This window comes from Piliocolobus tephrosceles, chromosome 10, assembly GCF_002776525.5.
Source record: "Piliocolobus tephrosceles isolate RC106 chromosome 10, ASM277652v3, whole genome shotgun sequence".
Taxonomy (NCBI): Eukaryota; Metazoa; Chordata; class Mammalia; order Primates; family Cercopithecidae; genus Piliocolobus; species Piliocolobus tephrosceles.
In genome coordinates, this window is record NC_045443.1 from 2,863,401 (window position 1) to 2,884,365 (window position 20,965).

General features: G+C 49.5%; 1 protein-coding gene across 1 annotated transcript in view; it reads left to right on the forward strand.

The window, feature by feature from the left end:
- The window catches only part of CACNA1C (calcium voltage-gated channel subunit alpha1 C), a 640,117-nt gene that overhangs the window by 456,637 nt on the left and 162,515 nt on the right, over window positions 1-20,965 (forward strand). The window lies entirely within an intron of this gene.

A 20,965-nucleotide genomic window follows, 5' to 3' on the forward strand; every position in this document is an offset into this window, starting at 1 on the left:
GCTGTGGCTCACGTGGCCCATTGTTGGCCAGGCTGTGGCTCACGTGGCCCATTGTTGGCCAGGCTGTGGCTGGGATAGAAATGAGAGTGATGGATGGCATTGTCTCACAAATATGTAAAAAATGATGGATCATGAAAATGCAGGCTCTTATCAGATTAGCCCAGTGGTTCTCAACACGTGGCCCCTGACCAGCAGCATCAGCATTACCTGGACACTTGTTAGAAATGCAAACTCGTAGGCCCCACTCCAGACCTACTGACCCAGAAACTGTGGGGATGGGGCCCGGGAATCTGTGTTTCGACAACTCCCCCAGGTGATCAAAATGCACAGTAAATTTGAGAGCCTTTGGGTTAACGCTAACCACTCTCTGTATCTCATTTGGCCTCGATCTCTGGGACTCTAACCATACTCTTTCTTTCTTTTTCTGTGTGCAATATCTTTCTCTTTCACTACACTCGTTTGAATAGGTGCATTTCTGTCCTCTCAAGCAGCCTTACTTAAAAACAGTTTCCTAAACACTGAGCATCTAGAGTAGTCCAGGAAGCAAACAGGTTAAAGAACCGTCCGGGGCATTTGCTGCGTGGAGTCATGCCGATAAAGGCAGGGAGCTGGAACTTCACCCGGAGCAGACAGGACGATGAGCAGAGCTGCCAGGGGCAGAAACAGGTGCAGGAAGTGGGACGAAGACAGCCAAAGATGTTCACGGGAGCAGAATCTCTGCTCCCTCATTTCAAAGATAGATTTAATAATTCTATCAACTGCTCCCTTTCTGATAACACTGCTCAAGGAGCAAATACAAATTTAAAGCACACAAACAACAAGGGACTGGTAACAACATAATTTAGTAACCTAAGGAGGCCTTTGTGCTCTGCTAAGTGGTTTTGCAAGTTGGAATACGGGGCCTTTGAATGGATTATAACAATGAGCCATGATGCTGTTGAGGGTCTTCCTGGAAAAATGTCTGAGAGCTTCTATTACACTGTTGATAGAACTGAGGAGTAGTTGATTCGTTTGTGGCACTGAGTGGTATGCTACATAAATAAGTTGGCCTGTGAGCCACGGAGAAGCATACCTCTAAAATGCAGGAGTTTGTATGCTGGCTCCGGGCTCCACCCTAAGTCAGAGCACTGGCCCTACCTTGTGACTAAGGGTGATGAGCATTTCTGTAGCATGTGTTACTGAAAAGCTGCAATAGCCACTACATGTTTAGCAGCCAGTGGCTGTCCACTGAGATAACAGAACATAGCTATTCTGTTCTCTGCCTAAAGCAGGAGCTTCCAAGGGAGAGTGTGCTGCTTCTCCATCTAACCCACTAAATGAATAAATTCCTAGGAGAGTTCCCAGCATGGAGCATTCTTTGCAGCTGGAGCAGATCACATGGACAAGGCCCATCTACCCAACTTTCTTGACAAACTTTGAGAAGAGCGTAATGAGCTGCCTACCCCAATAGACAGTCTCGCCAAGATTTTCCTAAGCCTAGATATGGATGACCTTAGACTCTGGAGACTGGTTTCTCTCGCCTTGCACTGCTTCCTTACGGCTGGAGGAGCCCTGGGGGTCTGTTTCTTGTCCTAGGAGGACTGGAATGGGAGCCTGGCTCCTTCGTTAGTGGAAATGCTAATTAGTGGGACAGTTCCAGGGGATGAGGCAGAGGAATGAATATTTTAAAAAGCAAGGTGTACAGAGTAAGATAGACACATACAATGAAGTGGAACATGAGAGACAGGAATGGAGCCAGGAAGAGAATCCAAAGGACTGCGTCTGTTGGGGAAGTCCAGTTAAAAGTAGAATTGATGTGATGAAATGATTAAGGAATCGGAGGCCTAATTCACTTGCAAAAAAGGCAAGACAGTGGCTCAGAAACCATCTTCCTGTCTTGAGAATTTCGTAGATTGCCCTTTGAAACAAATACAAGGGGAGAAATCCTGCTACGTTTGAAGCATATGTGTTTCAATTACCATAATGTCTTAGCCTTTGAAGCTTCTAAAAGACTACAGTATGGTATGTTTGCCAACTCTCTTCAGCTCAAAAGCTAAGTCATCTTTTAAGAGAAAAGGCTGATCACTCCTCATCAGCAGCTATGGTGACTCTGCTTCTCCCCGGGCAGCATCCATATTCCCATGGTGTGAGGCTAGGGAGGTGGGGCTGGGTGCAGTGCAGGAGCTGCTTGGGGACACACAGCATCCCTGAGGGGAGCCCAGGGATTCTGTTTTCTTAGGGAAAGCTGCAAAAGCCACCAAGGAAATAGACGAAATGGGCTGGAAGGACAACAGAAAAAAAGCATGCAGTTGGGAGGCATTTCTCTAAATATTAGAGTAAGTGAAGTGGCCAGTAAGTTATATGCAAAAATATGTTCCAGTTCATTCATTCATTAGTCCACCCACTCACAAACGAAAGGTCTGCTCTCTACCAGGCACTGTTGTAGACACTGGTGATAGAGCAGTGAACAAGGGAGTCAAAAATCCCTGCCCTCGTGGAACTTAGATTCTAGTAGAGAGACAGATGGTAAATTAAATAGCATACCAGAGAGGGGTGAAGCAGTGAAGGGGGAAGAGTGTTGAGAGGTTGTGATTTCAGAGGGGCAGCCAAGGAGTGTCTCACCGAGAAGGCAGCATTGGAATAAAGAATTGGAGGCTGGAAGGAAAGGCACCCTGCAGGTAATTGGGAAAAGAGCGTTCTAGGGGTTAGCAAGAAGGGGCCAATGAGAAGGGGGCCACGCTGATGAATCCGGAGCTGAGGAGGCTTGTGCAGCTGGAGAGGAGGGAGTAAGGGGGTGAGTGGTGTGAGGTGAGGCTGTGGGACCCCGGGAGTAGGGTATATAAACTGTTGTGAGAATCTGGCTCTTACTGGGAGTGAGCCAAAGAGCCCCTGGAGGGGTTTGAGCAGAGAAGCAACGTGATCTGACAGACACTTATCAGGGTCCGTCTGCCTGCCATGTGCAGAATGGAGTGAAGGTGGGCCAGGGGGAGGCAGGGGTCCCGTCAGGTGCCTGCTGCCTCAGGAGATGCTGGGCCTGGTCTTGACACCCATGGACGTGATAAGGTCAGACTTCAGGATGATGTCATTTGTAGACGCATCAGATATGGGATGTGAGAGAGAGAGGTCAGGCATTTTCCAAGGCAATTGTTCTAAATGATCCCAAGAGTGGAACTGTCATTTATGGATATGGGGAAGTCTGGGAGAGGAACGGGTGTCAGGGCAGGAGGATCAGGAAAGCCATCGTAGACCCTGAAGTTTGAAGTGCCTATTAGACATCCAAGTGGAAATGTTGAGTGTGTAATGGCGAATGAACCTCTCCAGGAGAGAGATCTGTGGCTGAACTGTCATTTTGAGTCAACAACATATAGAAGATACTTATCCCCTGGATCTCTGGATGAGATCACTGGGGTGTGAGTGTAGACAGAAGTGAGATGCTGTCACAGAACTGAGTCCTAGCCCTACTGATGTTTGGAGATTGGGATAAAGGGAAAGAACCAGCAGACAGGACTCCTAAAGGCATGATCAGAGAGACAGGAGGGAACGCAAAGGAAGGGGTGTGAGTGTTGCTGCTGTGACTGGAAACTGACCATTGCACTGAGCAATGTGGGGCTCACTTGCTGGTGCCTTAACACAGGCTGTTGGATGAAATGCTGGGGAGAAAGCTTCCTGGTGAATCAGCCTTACCCTGTGCATGTCTCGAGTCTGCATGCCTCCTGCAATGGCATGGAACGTTGCTCTGCAGGCTTCTTGCTTCTTTGGCATGGCCCAGGTTCCAGCCACCTGAAGAGTTTGGCCATGAGGAAACCAGAAAGAGGACAGGAGGACACTCACACAGACTCTGGCATGCCCATGGCCTCAGGACAGTCAGTGTCTAAAGCTTAGCCCATCATGATGTTCCCTTCTACAGCAATGCCAATACTAGCCACTGCCTCTGCGACGGGTTACCGACAGTCTTGGAAAAAAGAGAACTTGATACTCAAGAGCCATTTCAGAGTCAAAAAGGCAAGAAAGGGGCATGTTTATGCACTGTTACCCTGGATGCAGCTTCCTAAATGAGGCAGCCAAGAGCCAGGCCCCTTTTCTCTCTGCGTATAGACTAGGATAATGTTGAGGTCTGCCCACTCTAGTGACTGCTTCTTCCCTCCCTCTGAGCAGCAATGAGCAGCCCCTGTGAAGGGACCCATTGCAAAACCGTCATTACCACACAGCTTTATTGTCATCAGCAGAGATGCACTGCTCCAAGGGACGGGGCTCGTTTTCCAGCTCCAATGTTAAATCTAATAGAAGGTGAGACACTAGAGGGAGAAGCCATAAAGAAAAAGAGACAGATTTTCTTCTTTTTCCCCTTCAAGATCAAAAAACACGTTTATTAAATATCCATCTTTACAGGAATCTCTCTCTCATGTCATTAAGACAACTTAAATGCAGCCCTGGCTCTCTAAAGCTTGCAGTCTAAGCCAGACATTGATGTGGATGAGCATGTAAAAAGACAGACAGACGGTGGAACCAAAATATTGAATTTCCATGCAGATAAGCAGGATTAAATATTTACCCCATGGTATTGAGTTGTGTGACTCGGGAGCCACTTTTGCAGTCATCACCAGCTAGCAGAGCCACGGGCCTGCTGCCTACCCCACAGAGTCTAGGATCACGTATTATTGACACAAGAAATTGGAAGGCTTGTAAAAGCTGCAGGTTGCCCACAAAAGGGCCCCATGTGGCTTCAGAGCAGTAACCTGAATATTGTTGATTTACATTACATATGTGTCAAGGGCATGTACGTAGTTATTTGGTCGTTAAAAAAAAAAATCAGTTTGATCAATATTTACCCTGGACCTCTGGATACCTACAACACAATCCCGTGAAGCATCTGGCTCAGATTACGTGAGAAGACACGCTAATGTTTGTTTTTGTCCTTGATTCTGTTCATGGCTTGCACTGTTAAGTGATCGTGCTGCCAGGCCATGAAGTGACAGCAGATCCTTAAGGCAGAGCCTGGAAGTAGGTCCTGGGCCTTCACGCAAACTCTTAGCTGGTCCTAATCAGAGCCCTGGAAACTTTAGTGCTGGAAAGTTGCCTGAGAGATCAGGTGAGGAAACTGGAGCCCAAGGTGGGTAACAGCCACCTGGCTAAATGTTACTGAAGTCAGCACTCAAACCCAGGGCTCCAGATTCCCCACGCAGGACCCTGCCCTGCAGACCACAGTGCTCCTTACAGAAGCCTTCTCGGACACCTAGGCAGCAGCACTCCCTAACTGTCCCTCTGTCCCCATAGATAGCTCTTGAGGCACGTCCCCACTTACCTTGTGGAATTACATCCACCTCGTTATACTTGCTTGCTGAGCTACACTGAGAGTTCCTTCACTGGGCTGCCTTTAATTCACCCTTGTATCCCCATGGCCTGACATAGCCTAGAGCATGGGAATGTCATGGCACATACAAGTCACACGATCACACGCAAGCGCGAGTGCATGCCATATGCAAGTTTTGGCAAAGCACCTTCTGCCATGCTCCGAGCTGATGGAACAGGTGAGCTCACACTGCCACTGGACTGAGTTGGCTCATTGTTTTGTCTGCTCAGAATTGACTTCCTTGTGGCATCACCGATGACATCCTTTCAAAGTCATTTCCTTTCATGAACACAGTTGCTCTCCAATAGCCCTCAGTCACTCTCAACTCCTGGAAGGCACCATTTGGAAACAGGCGAATAAGCACAGAACCCCCCACACGTGTGGACAGCGGTGATGACAGGGAAATTGAAGTGCTGTGGGAAAGCATTGGGAGTTCTTAAGCAACGAAATTGTGCTGTTCCCTGAAGACCATGGTGACTAGCGGGGCTGAGTACTGGGGCTCTGCCGTGAAACCACTGACGGATATTTCTGGCTCTGGTAGTCATGAATACCCATGGGCGAGGTCCTGTGGACTTGGTGTTGTGAGAGGCGTCTCACCCAGTGTGGGGGGTGGGGGCCATGTTGTAGTAAGGATCCAGAAGGGGTCTGTTCATTGGTAGCACATTACCTTTGGAGTACAGCCTGGCTGCTGTACTGTCTGTCCCCATAAGTGTACAGATGCCATTTTCCCGGCCGGGGGAGCAATGGAAGAGCTATGGAAGGGCTGTATTGTGTATACAGTGCGAAGTAGGCACGTCAACCTGTCTCAGTGAGCTGTCAGACACTTCCCAAAGCAAAACCACCAGACTTGGGCAAAGCTTGCTGACTTAAGCTGTTGGGAAGCCATGACAATCTTCTCCCTGACCAATGGCCGTGTGCTTCGGAGGAGTGGGAAGGTGACAGCCACAAAGCATTTTGACAAGAGACATTCACAGCTTCCTGGGCCTGGCATTAGATCAGCATAAAGGTGCCTGGCAGCTCTGCCAAGCCATCAGCTGATAAAGGCTCTGCTCCCCTTAGGGAGACGCCTGCTTGACTTTAGGGGAGTGTCCAGGCCAAAACAATAACCTTGATAAGCCAACAAACTGCAGAATCCAGATGGCTAGGTTTATGGGGGAGAGTATTGTCAATACCAGCTGAGAAAGGCACCATAAGAAGGATTCCCACACTCTTTTTAGATACGTGCCTTTGTGTTGGTCTACCTTTCACTGTGTAACTGCTATGGTGGGAACAGAGGTTGTGTGGAGGGGCCTATGAGAAGCGGGGGCCAGGTAGGGTGCTGTGGAGGCCACACTGTGGTTTTGGAGGGACAGGAGTTATCAGGGAGCTACCGGAAGCTCTCCTGCAGTTTAAAGTGGATGTGGATGGGGAGCAGCTGTGTTCCTGGGATCACTGGCCAGCCAGCCACCCCACAGGGGCAGAGCAAACAGGCTGTTAGCTCTTGAACTGCCAGGCACACTGGGGGTCCTTGGCAAGGAGTGGAGCATGAAGGCCCTCTTCCTCTTCAGGGCCTGGAGGACAGGATCCTCTGCCTGCCCACCAGGGTCCTGGCCCAAACCAGCATCTTCCCAGCCCACTGCTCTCTCCAGAGGCTGCATTATCTTCCCAGTTACCCGGGTTACAAAGCCTCCTTCCTCCTCCCTCTGCTGTGCCCTTCCACAGTTATCAGTGCCTGTGTTCAGTCAGTCAAGTCGTATGGGCTGTCCTCTTCGCTTGGACCTCTCATTCCTTCCCTCCTCTCCCCTCACCTCTCTCTGCCTGGACTCGCAGCCCCCTTTGCTGCCCTGCCTTCCAGCCCCACTCCCACGCAACCTGTGTAATGCAGCCTAGTTCATATTTCTGCAGCCAACTGTGTCATTCCCTTGTTCAAAAGCTTTGAATGTCTCTCCGTGGCTACAGAATAAAGTCTGAACATCTCTCAGTATTTCAGGCATCTCCAATCTGTGCCAGCCAATAACTTGAACCTTATCACTCCCTACTGCCCCGCCACAAAGCCAGACTACATCTTGTTTTCCAGAAATGCCTGCTGCTGTCCTGTTTCTGCACCTTTCTCCATCTCCCATCCCTCTGCCTAGAACACCGGTTTCCTCCCCTGCTCCTCCGCCGCCTCCCAGCCCAGGTCAGAGAGCACATCTTGGCTTAGGCCTCCCAGAGCCCCCATCTTAGGACAGGCACTGTCAGCATTCAACCCTCACCTACCCACCAGTGGGCGGGGGTGGCCCAGCGCTCTTGTTATGTAGAATACTCTCGGGAGGCCGGAGCATGCATTGGTAACTTCTTATTTACTCTCCCACTCAGTATGCAGGGCAGTGATTTCTATTTCACAGACTTCCCCCAAAAAAACATATTGAGGCCGGGCGCAGTGGCTCAAGCCTATAATCCCAGCACTTTGGGAGGCCGAGACGGGCAGATCACGAGGTCAGGAGATCGAGACCAGGACCATCCTGGCGAACACGGTGTAACCCCGTCTCTACTAAAAAATACAAAAAAACTAGCCGGGCGAGGCAGCGGGCGCCTGTAGTCCCAGCTACTCGGGAGGTTGAGGCAGAAGAATGGCGTAAACTCAGGAGGCGGAGCTTGCAGTGAGCTGAGATCCAGCCACTGCACTCCAGCCTGGGCGACAGAGCGAGACTCCGTCCCAAAAAAAAAAAAAAATATTGAATTGAATCCTCTTCAGATCAGAGAATTAAGGTCTGATAGCCCTACATTCATACCTAGTTGGCCAAATACTGTTTTTCCAGTCTTAGCCACATTCATGGTAGCCCCCAGAGAGAGTACTGTGGCTGACAGAATGGGTGGAAATGATTTGGCATTGTGAAAGTGGGCCGAGGAACGGTTGGAAGAAGTTAGAATTATAGAGTCCCAGGAGAAGAGAAAGCCAGGAGTCGACAGCACAGGGACAAAGCTGCCTCGTGCCCACAAACTCCCCATAGGATGGGTCATTGTTTCACTCGTATGGAGTCAACTTTTAGACTCTGAGTTTGGATCATGGACACATTTCGGCCCTCTGGGGCTCTTCTGGGCTGGGGGACAGAGGAAGGGCAGGGGCAGAGGCATGAGAGGGGATGTCTTTTTCTTGCATGGAAGGTGAAGAAGGCCTGGATGGTCTCCTTTTATCTTGCTCAAGATCATCTCACATGGGTACTGTTTGCCCCATTTTGCAGATGGAAAAAGTGAGGCTTGGAAAACTTATTCACATTGTTCAGCTTGTAAGTTGCACAGTTATGTGGGCCTTGCTCCCGGTTCTGCTCTCCATACCATACTGGTCTCTACCACAAGCCCCCTCAGGAATGCCCTTCTCTTCCAACCAGGAGGAAGCAGAAGAGGGCCCTCCAGTCCCCCAGCCAGAACAGCCTGTGAATTTTCCTTGGTTGTGGCATTTATCGCTTCAGCCTAATATGCAAAGCAGGTGGACGGAGAAAGGAGGTAAAGAGCGGAGATGGGGGTGGGGGCGGTTGTGCAGGTCGTAGGGCATGGGTTTGATTTTTTTTAAGTTGAAATTTATGATTCTGAGAACTGTATTTGCAGCATGGAAAGAAGTTATGGCATTACCTTGCTCATGGAAAGAAAAAGCGAACTGAGGTCAAGCGCCATCCCTTTGGAATGGTTTACGAGGCGGTTTTGTTTGGAAGGCGGTGTCAATTCTGTGACCTATCTGAGTTTCCTTCAGTTCAGGGTTGCTTCAGACTGGCTTAGAGGAGGGTGTTGATGAGCCAGAATGCTCTGGGAATGGCAGTTGTAGCTTACCACTTCCCTGCCTTGGCAAGTACAGTGCGAGGAATGGCATAAAACCGTCTCTGATGGTTCTGGGCTGTGCAGTGCTACAGCGTCATCACTTCCAAGTCTCCGATCCCAGGACCTCAGCACTACGGGGCCCCGTGGCGGGGATCACTGACATGTGGTATCTTTGGAGAAGTCCTGTCACCTACCTAAAGCCATGGGTCCCTTTAAGAATGGACCTGCCTGTGTCCACTTGGCCTTGCCCAGAGTGGGCACCCAGTAAAGAGCTGATTTGATTTTAATTTGGTGCTTTGCAAATGAATCTATACACCTGGGAGTTAAAGTCGCTCAGCAGAGGGATGGCAGAGGAGATGAATCATCCGAAATTTCCCTTTGATCCATTTCCTCCAATAATCAGTGCTCAGCCCGCCTACACTACAGTTACCCGTGGCTCCCCCACCCACTCCACGCTTCCTTCTCCGTAAACACTGGGGGATAAGAAGCTCATGCCACATCAAGACATCTTAACTGTCAGAGGCTATTAGTGGAGGGGAGAGTGACGGCTCCAGCCTTTCTCACTACTTGCTGATATGGAAAATTATCATCCAGTAATGGAGGGAGATTAGCCACGTATTGTATTTCCATCATCGGGTGCACGGCATGGGAGGATGATTTATAGAACATGGAACCCTGGAGCTAGTGGAAAGGGCACAGCAAGTAGAATCATTGGCCTCGGAGCAGTAGCTAGTGTCTGGGGGAACCTCCTCGAGCCACATGCATGCCAGACCATCCTGAGTGCTTGAGAGAGACATGGGCACATTAACGCACATTTAAGCCCCAACAGGGCACCCAGAATACTAAGATAAATAGACAGCACCTCTGTCCCGAGGGGACTTGCAGCCTAGTTCAGGAGACAGATGCACCAACAGACAGGTGACAGTGATGAATTGCAGTCATGAACCAGGGGCTGGAGAGGGACAGAAGAGGGAGAGCAGAGTTTGGAAGAGGGTGGGAGGGGCTGCCTGCCCCAAGAGTGATTCATGAAGGTGCCGTATCAGTCAGGGTTGGTGGACCACTGTAATGAGCAGCCCCCAAATGAAATCTCAGTTGCTTTAGTACAGTAAAGGTTACTTTTCACTCCACAGTGGAGTGTGAGCTGGGGATTGGAGGGAGGAGAGTTCTGCCGCACCAGTCTTTAGGGCCCAAGGCTGCATCCCTTTGGTGGCTTTGCCACCCCCGCGGCCTCACGGTCTCCCCTGTCTGCTCTGCATCAGGCCAGCAGAAGAGGGAGCATAGAGGGCCTGCTGGAGGCTTCATCAGCCAGGCCTGGGAGTGTGGGCATCGTTCCCGACACACCATCGGCCAGAATGCAGCTCCCAGTTCCACCTGACTTCTAAGGGGCTGGCGAACAGCCGCTAGCTAAGTGCTTGGGGGCAGAAGGGCTAGGGCTGGGTGGGCACAGGACAGGGTCCCTGCTGCAGTTTGGCAGCAGGTCACATGGCCAAGAGATCACAAACGGACCTTGTAAGCTGAGAAGGCTACAGTTGCAAAGTTGTAGAAGCAAAATATTTTTTAACAGAAGGAAAGGAAATGGAATTGCCCGTGTTTCCTGGTGATTTTAGTTCAGGGTGCACAGGGGAGAAGCCAAAAAGAAAGATCAGGCCAGAAAGACTGGGACCTGGTCCCATAGGGCCTCAGAGTGGGACTCTATCCTGTGGTTAAGGAGGAGCCACCGAAGAGATTTAAGCAGAGGGATGACAAGGTACCAGCTTACCCTCGAAAGTTCACTGTGCAGCTGGGTGTGGACAATGGGCTGGAAGCAGAGAGAAGCTGGAGGCAGAGCAGGGGGGCAGTCAGAGGTTGATAAGGCCTGAGTGGGAGTGGACAGGCAGGGAAGGATTGGAAAGAGCCTGCATCCACTGGGATAGGGTCCTAAGGGCTGACAGGCCCTGAGCACCTATCCTGGAGGCTCCAGGATAAGCAGCTTGTGCTGTTCAGCCTCAGGGCTGATGGAGGAGGTTGCACAGTGCCCCGCCCCTCTGAGGAGCTCTTCCTGGGAGTCAGTTTGTCCTGCCTGCTCCGTGGCGGGATCCCTGCCATGACCCTCTGCCCCTTCGCATTCCAAGGCCTGTTTAATACCCATGACCACAGACACACCCACAAGCGGTCCCCTTACCCTAAAAGGTGCCACATGGAGAATTCCAAGTAACTCAGCCTCATTAAATCCCTGCCCTCATGATGAAGTGCCTCCTGAGGAAAAAGTCGAGTAACAACCCCAAACATGGGCTTCGATGGCTCCATCCTTCAGGATGACTTCACCAGCTGGAAATACTCATGCCTCTGGTGACAGCTGCAGTGTTTCCAGAAGAGATTTCTACTCTCATACAACAGGAGACTTTGTCCTCTTAAATAACTATAATACCTGCTGTAAGTACTGGACTATTAATCACTGCGGTCACTTCGTGTTGAAGCCACACTGCTGGAGGGACAGAACTGAAGCCTGGCCAGAAACAACAGAGAATCTGCTTAAGGAGTTGCCTAGTAAAAAGGGTGGTCTGTTGGGGAGATAGATGGAATTCTTCAAAATAGAAGGCAATTGGCAGCGTTAGGCTGGGGTGAGGGTGAGGAGAAGAGGGGCAGCTGGGGAGAGAAGGGCTGGCTCGTGTATGTTTTATTTTCTTTCTATATCCTGGTAGCAGGTGCTGGATTCCTTATTTAGCCACGTGGTTATCTCCATCACAATCCAAAAATGACGGAATCCTAAAACCCTGGGGTATAAAGGGGGCTCCAGGTCCCTGAGTCTGTCCTCATTCCCTGGGCTTAATCATGCATCCCCAAGCCACACCCTACCCCATGGGGGGCTGTTGGCCCAAAGACAAGTGTCTGTGCTGCTGTTCCAGGGACTGTCACATCACAACTGGAGTGACCACCTCCCAGCCGACAGTGCTCCCAGATTCCGTTTCTTTGAGAGGTATGAGCAGGTTTCAACACTGTCTCTGGAAAAATCACAGGACATGCTCAAAGGTAGCATCATGGGAACAGGGCAAGGGCCTTCCACGACAGAACAGGAAGTTGTCCTCATTTCCAAACACCGGGCTTTGAACCTAAACTTGCACTTTACTGATAAGGCCATAAACTCTCCTCCTGCACCCAGTTTGATCCACGAGCAGGGCCCACACATGGGGTGCCATCCAGAGTCACCCCTCCTCAAAGGAAATGATGGGCAAGAAACGTGTTTGCACAAGAGTCTCTAAACACAGCCCATGAATGAATGGTCTCTGGTGAAGGTAGCCTGGAGTGATAGAGTAGCATGTTCACTTCTGCATGGCAGCTGCAGAGAGCCGAAGAAGAGAATGAAGAAAGAAAAAAGCGTGGCCATTTACTCAGTCATAAAAATATACATCCATTGCAATTTAGACTTAATACATATTAGTTCCTCCCACTGAGGAAAAGTAACCCCAGCCAAGATCTGCAGCGTTGAGCCACTGAACAGAAGAGGCTTGATGAGAGAAATGTAAAGGTTTATCCTTTCTAAATAGATATATTTGAATTTTGGTAAAAGAGAAATGTAAAGGTTTATCCTTTCTAAATAGGTATATTTGAATTTTCATCAAGTTATTCAGTGTTTTGTTTTATTCTACAAAAAAGGATATGAAGACATTTTTAAAATGTCTGGGCAGAGGAGCCCTTGCTGTTCCCTCCATCATGCTCTGAAACCTTATTTGCTAAGGCTGAGGCTGGTTTTGACTAACACGGCCCGAATCTTACTCTAAGGACTTCAGTGAGCGTCTTGTGTGCAGGATCGCAGTGTATGAAGATTAGAGGTCAAGCGAAGACAAACCCCAGGCCAGCACTGGTAAAGAATGATGATGGCCAGGCGCGGTGGCTCAAGCCTGTAATCCCAGCACTTTGGGAGGCTGAGACGGGCGGATCACGAGGTCAGGAGATCGAGACCATCCTGGCTAACACGGTGAAACCCCGTCTCTACTAAAAATACAAAAACAAAACTAGCCGGGCGAGGTGGCGGCGCCTGTAGTCCCAGCTACTCGGGAGGCTGAGGCAGGAGAATGCCGGGAACCTGGGAGGCGGAGCTTGCAGTGAGCTGAGATCCGGCCACTGCACTTCCAGCCTGGGCGACAGAGCAAGACTCCGTCTCAAAAAAAAAAAAAAAAGAAAAGAAAAGAATGATGACAACTGCACTGGGACTTGTGTCTTTTGCTTGAAGTAATAGACTAAATCGACTCTCAGCAACTTACTGATGAAGTTGAAAAGCCTTAATTATTTGCTTGACAGGCTGGCTTTAAAGGAAAAAGCCTTTGTTTACCTTCTCAATGCCAGGCTTCAAATCAGCCTGTCCAACCATTGTCTCTCATGTCCACGACTCACGAGATATGATCATGGTGTCCCATATCAGTGATTATGTTAACAAAATTACCTGAAAATAACCAAATGCACACCTACTAACACAGGCACACACCCCGAACACAGGAGCAAGAAGAAATGAAGGGCTCCTTTCTTGTCAGGAATATTCAGAATTGGAGTCTCGATGTATTTACTAATATTCGCTATGGTCAGCTGGGTCCAGCTTTGAGGAAAAAGCTTGGCATGATGTTTGCTCTGCCTGGCAGAGGCAGAGAAAAGGATCCCTGCTGTCCCCACAGGGGAGCGCATCTGCTTGGCATGAAAAGTCGTGTCCGCGGTGGGTCCTAACCCCTTGGCCCACTTCTGCATTGACTAGGAAGCTAAGGGGTCATTTGCTAACCCATCCTAGGTTTTCATCAAGAAGATCCCAAGCTTCAACAAAAACTGCAGAGTTTCTTCTTCTACCTCTTACATGGTATAAAATCATTTCCATTAATTAGAATTTCCATAATTCCTTAGTAAACTAATTCTATTCATCTATGGAGTCCTACCCCTTGATTAGATGAGTTGAGAGTACAGCAATCTGGGATGAATGACCCTCCTCTCCCAACAGGATGCCAGAGTTTTGAGCCTGAACAATTGTCGTGTGCCGTACAGGAACTAACAGGAGCCAGAGAAAAGCAGACAGCCTGACTTCACGGCCCCACTTAATAGCCAGTCTGCAGCTGGCCTCTCCCAGTTTCCTTGTTTGTAAAAGGAAGGGGTTTAGGTCAGTAAAAGCCACTCCCAGCTCTGGTGTTTGTTTCTGTAGTTCTAAGTTGACACACGTTAGCTTTAGCTCCGGAAGCCTGGGCCAAACCTGATCATTTCAGTCCATCAGACCCCAGAGAAATTCAGTTGATTCTAGAATCTTATAGTCCACAGACTCCTGGAATTGCGCTTTTCTTCCTGCAGGCTTGCCTGCACCCTGAAAGCCAGCCCATTCTTCCAACGATCCTCCACACACTGGTGCACACCCTGATTTCTCTGCACAGAAAACCCAGCCCCTCATCTGCCTTCTGAACTGCCACTGTTACCAAGCCAGGCTTGCCCTACCCATCATGCATGTGCCAATCACTGAGACACAAGTTTTGCAGTGGAGAAAGGGTTTGTTCACAAGGCAGCCAAGCAAGGAGATGGAAGAGCAGGTCTCAGATCCACTTCCCCAAAGATGGGGTTTTAGGGATATTTATGGGATAGAGGAGCAAGGTCCAAGGCGTGGGGAAAGGTGATTGGGGGGTAAAGAAAAGTGAGGCAGTCAGTGGTCTATGCAAGTGTAGTCAAGCTTCACAGCTTTTCCTAGGATTCAAGTTCACAAAATGGCATCGTTAGCATGATCTGAGGATGGATGTTTAGGCCCTCTGATGTCAAAAGGTCGCCCACTGGACACTCACGCAGGCGCAGTTGGAGGATTAGTGGTCTCAGCTAGCTTGAACTGGACAAAAGCTGACCCCAGTTCTTGAAAAATGACTTAAGCAACCATTACCATGGTGACTTATACGTCAGAGATGTTATCTGTAAGGAGGCTTGTGGAAGTTTAGTTATATATTGCTTAGCTACATGACTTTCAGCTGCATATGTCTTAAAATCAACTAGAAGCCAGTGAGGCAAGTTAGGTTTGGTGGACCTCATGAGGTTAGCCCTTGGTTTCACCACCCCACCTTCAAAGCCCCGTCAACCATCCCTTGTCTGCCTTTCCTATCCTCACGACCTCTTCTCCCCAGCAGGGTCTTACCCCCTCCTTCATGCTCCCAAAAACCCCATCCCACGACTGCATCATAGTACTTATTGTACATGAACTCTAGTATCTCCCTATCTGCTGTATTCATTGCATGTTATCTGTGGCATTCATCTGTCTGATACCATCTGCTGGGTAGTACATCTTGAGTGTGGGGACTTTTGTGTTACCAGAATCCCATACATATCCTGGCGCATAGGCAATCAATGAATATTGGTTGGAAAAGGGTTTGGAAACTGGGGGATAAAAGTAGGGTCTTGGCTTGGAAGTCCTTGGAATTCTGCCTCTGAGAATGGATCGCTTAGGCCTGCTTTGTCACTGTGTCAGATCTAAAACCAGGTTGGGCCGGATCTGATCCAGCAGAGGATATGTAATTAACCAGACACACACATTAATTTTTAATCTTCCTTTCCTTGCCTGTCAACATTTTTCTCATTTCTCAAGGAGGACATGATTATCCCATGATGTTTTTCTTCGTGTACTCATTTCTCCTCCTCTTTCTTCTTCAAACATGTCCAAGGAAGTGTCAGAAATATTTCTCATTTTCATCTGTCTCAAGAAGGCCAGGTAGCCAGCTAAGAATAGCCATCAGGAAATAAGAGAATACCAAGAATAAATTCTGAGTTGCTTCTTTACAACTAGAAAGCTGAATACGTTTAAGGCTTGAAAGGACAACACCCTTCAAAGGGGGCAGAGGTTTCCTTTCATCCATTATGTGGTCTTCAGCATAATGCTCATTTCATTCACTGGCTGCAATGGCGATTTATGGAATAAATGTTATCACAAGCTGGGACGTAATGAGATCCCAACTGTATCTCCTGGCTGTAGTGGAAAGCAACCATTTTGGTAATAAATAGAGGACAGCATCTAATTTGTAAATTCCTTTTTCCGTTGCTAAGTTTAATCAGATCAGGGAAACTGAAGGGAATTGTTGATGACCAAAAATTATTTTCCATGCCTTAATCTGGCCAGGAAACATTACTCCTAATGGAAATGGCATGTTGCTCTTCCAATGGAAGGGGATGACATTTGTCATTAGACTAACCCAATTGTTGCATATTGAAAAATATGTTTAGACCAAAATCTATTTAAAACCCGACAGAAGCTGAGGCCCCATGTTGCCCTGGTACTGGTATTACTGGTTCATAGAAGTGAAAACTCTTTCCAGTTAAGCTACAGAGATCTGTAGCAGTGGCCATCCTAAAGATTTCTTCTTGACCCCACTGAACAGCCAGAGCAAGGCCAGAAGGACCACCATGGAGCCCAAACTGTGGTCACAAGTGACCTTTCCTGAATGGCAGAGAGTGGGTTCAGAGAACAGAACACAATCCCTGGCAGGGCCTTGGCTTACTTTAGGGTTAAAAAAATTCAAGGGGGCGCAAAAGGGCGTTGAATGCGGCTCTCTTTTTTCCAGATGTGCTTCAATTTTTTTTGTGATTAATGATAAAGATCGTTTCCAGGATAGGGACCATGCCATAGGTAAGTGACTGTTACCACCCAGTAGAAACTTCATGAATACTGCATGATGAGAATGACAGCAATGAGGAGCACATCTGAGAAGCTGATGGCCCCGGAGGGAGCGTGGCTAACTGTGACATCTTTAGGGGGTGGCCCTGAGAAAGCTGTATCCCTTCCAGTAAGAGTACCGTGTCCAGGTGACCTTTAGATACAAAGCAAGGGGTCCTAAGGACATTCTTCTCTTGGTCTGCACTTGCTTTTGTATTCCCCAGTACATATGCCCAGGGTCCAGGCATCCTACACACTCAGAGCTCTGATATTGAATATGAGGAATGACAGCTGCTTATCAAGCACCTCCTTTTGCCCATATTGTCTTTGCCCTCACTTCACCCTCTGAGACTGGTATGATCTCCATTCTCAGATGAGAAAAGCGAGGTTCAGATCATTGGCCCGAGGCCAGTTGGCTAACAGGAGGTTTACCCAGGCTCACACCCAGGTACGCCCCATCTGACTCAAAAGCCTTCCCTCTTTCTCTTTTGTCAGAGAGGCAAGCACATGGTAGACCCCCAGAATCATGAGCCTGGTGATAGGAGGAGAAGTGGAGTGGAAAGAAGCTCTAGAAAGGGAGTATGGAGACCTGGTTCCTAGTCCCAGCTCTGATACTAACTGACCCTGTGACCCTGAACAACCCTTTCCTCCCTGGGCCTCAATTTCCTCATAGGTAAAAGTAATACCCAAAGGATCTCTAATCATCTCTTAATCTTTCTGCATTCTAATCCCCTTGAAGCCCCCTCCAGCCCTGTCTTTCTCTTGGAGTCTTATATTCCAGAACAAGTGTGTGACTGAGCTGAGGAGAGGATGCCCTCATTTTGCAAACAGATGCTTCTCCCATCTTGGCCAGGCAGTAGAGGTCACAAGAGAGGAAGTGTCCACTGTGTAAGGACTCTGGGCAACTTCTCTGCCAGCATGCATCCAGCAGCTGACTCTTTCCTCGGGGCCCACACTCTCCTGCCCTTTTCCCAGAGCCTCTACCCTGACAATGTCTATCTTTACCTTGAGAACACTGAACAGTAGAACCTCAGTGCTGGGAGGTGTCCTGAGGCTCTCTCTTTCTCTCCCGTCATCCCCACCTATGCATGAAACTCCTCTACAACACCTTCACTACGGAGTCTCTCCACCCTGCTTCCTACATACTCTCCGTGTAGGAACTTACCAGTCACAACAAACCCCTCCATCTTTGTGCAAGCCCCCGTTGCTGGAAGGTTCTTCCAGCTGACACCTGCAGTTATTGAGTGGCAGTGGAAGACAGTGTCCGGGGTGCAGCAGCATCCTCCCGATGGTGTGGTGAATTATCCTGGCATGGTGAATTACTCACACTAATTGCTCTTCTGTCTCTGCGCTCCCTCCTGCCTTACTTTCCATGAGGGGTTGTGCTTTGAGATCATTCCCCACCTCATCTCCCTTAGTCCTCCCCAGTGACTATGAGGGAAGAGCTGAGCTGCTACACCATGCGCCTTCTCAAACAAGGAGCCGGCACTGAGCAGAGAGGGGCTCTTGCCTCTTGCCTCTGGCCCAGGCGGGCTTCAGGGTCCTCTCTGCCTCTGTCTGCCTCTCTCCCTCCCACCCCTCAACACAGCCCTTCCTTCCTCTCCAACACGTGTGCTTGGTCACTCCCATCTGCAAGGAGGTCCGCTCCCCCACAGTATTATTGAGATAGTAACAGGCCACCTGTCCCCTTTCTGCTTTCCCCAAATCAGGCACATCCCAACTTCACTATCCAGGTAGTTGTTACTCTTGTAATGTAAGCAGCGAAAGCGATAGAACAGCTTGAATCTGCCCAAGGCCCATGCTCTGGCTGGACGGGCCCTCTGATGCCTGTCTTCACACAGCCCACACAGCCCAACACTCCCATTCCTCACCCCAAGAGCCTTCCTGTGTTCCATCCACCAGGACCAGGACTCCATCCCCAAATTAGAACCTCTGTGTCCTTTCCTTCCTTCTGGGTTTCCTGGGCCACTGAGCCTGCAGCATGAATCCTCCTAGAATTTAAGACTCAGAAGGAGAGCGGTCGCAGAGAGGTGGCAGTGTACCCCAGGCATTCGGGCCCAGGTGAACCCAAGGTCAGGCCTCATATTTCAAGTCGATTTCAGGATCATTAGCATTCCCACTTCCTGTCATGCCTCTAGGCCTTTTGCTTGTGGAAGACAGTGGTCCCTGTTCTCTGGATTTCAAAGACCATTTCTCTCTTCTGAAGAAAGAACAGTCAGCGTCCCCAACCAGCCCAGCTCTCCTGAGAAATGACAGAATAGTTCTAAGATTCGGGCAAAGAGGGAGGAGGGATGAAGGGTGAAGAAGGCCTTTGATTCAGATTCAGCCTTGAGAGGAAGGACCTGGAGGGAGAGGCTGTTCAGTGGAATAATGAGAGTGACGGAGGCTGGTGTTCATCCCCATCTGTTCTCTTTGCACTTTTGGTTTGGGGTCAGTTTCTCCTTCAGTATGCTTGGCTTAGAGCTGCCCCAGCTGCTGTGGGCGTGAAAACCACTGCCCACCAGACCCCACATCTTGGCCCTTATCCAAAACAACCCAGGAGGGAGGAAGGAGCTCATGGGTGGGTGGCTGGATAAATGGCTCTGAATAATGGATCAAACATCGAATGAGTGAAGCAGTACACACCCTGTCCCTTGGCCCCAAGATGCTCATTCATACCCTTCTCTGAGCGTGAAGGAGAAACAAAGCTGAATTTGGGGTGTGTGCCCCAGTGCCAGCCAGTCTTTCCAGGTTGCCCCGATGCCTCCAGTGCAAGTCCCCAGCCATGCTCCTGCCCTGGGGCACTCCCGTCTGCCCTCCCAGGGAAGGCGGCTTGGTGCAGCAGAGGTGTGTGCTCTCTGGGCACTTCGGTGGAGAGGAAAGGACAGGGGAGTCAGGATACAAGGGCTGGTAGAGTCTGCTAGGTGGGGCTAGGGCAGCCTCACTCTTCCTTGTCCTGGAAGCACATGTCAAAGGCGCCAGGGCTGGGGAGGCAGCAGGGAACAGAGGCTGGAGAAGACCTACGCCCCTGTCCCGGTTCTGCTCTCAGCAGCCTCAGTTTCCTCATCTTCACCTGTGGCTGGAGACGCCTTCCCCAGTGGTCTCCCCGAGTTGTTGTGAGCATTAAATGAGGTGATGTCATGTGAGTGCTTGAATAGCACACGCTGCTGGACTCTCTAATGAACGAGCAAAGAACCGTATGTGTCAGAGCACCAAGCTACCTGGCACAAATAGTAAATACCTCAGGAAAAAGGACCATTCTGGGATGCCATGTAGGTCAAGGAGCCTTCAGGGAGGTGGTCGGAGTTGGAGGGTATGTAGGAAGGCTTTTGTGCATGTGGGGGAGCGGTAGGGATGGAATTCCAAGAGTGGGGCAGCAGGGCAGAGACCCCAACACAGGTACATAACTCTCAGCAAGCACCCTGGATGCATTAAGCCCTCTGGCAATGGTGTCAAAGCAAGAGGAACCGCATGTGGCATGTTCTAGAGGCAGAGAGTAGGGCTGAGTGCGTGGATCAGAGGGCGAATGCTGGAAAGGGAAGGTGTGGTTCAATAGCTAGAGTGAAAGCGATTTACCCAGGGCCCTGGGAGCCAGGCCAAGGGTCCCGTGTGCTGAGTGATAGTGATATGTCATGGTGAAGTCCCTGCTGAGAAAGACTCCTCCAGAAGACGAGATAATTACGTGTGGGCTTCGAGCGCCTCTCTCTCTGTGCCGAGAGTTCCCTTACAACCAACAACTTACTGTTTCATCCGGTCAACCCACCAACAACTTACTGTTTCATCCAGTCAACCCACTCCTTTCTTGTACAGCTCAATTTTTTTTTACAAGGCAAAGAAATCTTAAGAGATCTCCTCTCAACCTTCACGTTCCCCACCCCTTCAGCAAATGCTTACCCAGGCTTTGCCTGGAAACTTCTGCTAATGAGCAAGTCCTCATCTCTCCAGGTAGCCAGGCCATTTGGAGAACGTTTCATCCATTAGGGCTCGATCTTCCCCCTCCAGTTCTCCTTCTTTGCTGCAGTGCCCTCTAGAACTACTCTGGGCAGGCAGTGTCTTCCTCCCGTGTGAAAAGACTTCAGATATTGGAAGGTGGTGGTGGGGTCTCTTAGGTTCTCCTTGTCTAAATTAAACCTTTCCATTTTTTTTTTTCTGCTGTTCTCTATAAATGACACAACATGACGTACTGGCCCTTCCCCATCAAAGAACTCTATTATTGCCCCCTTTAAACATGATCCTGAGCACTGAACCTCTAT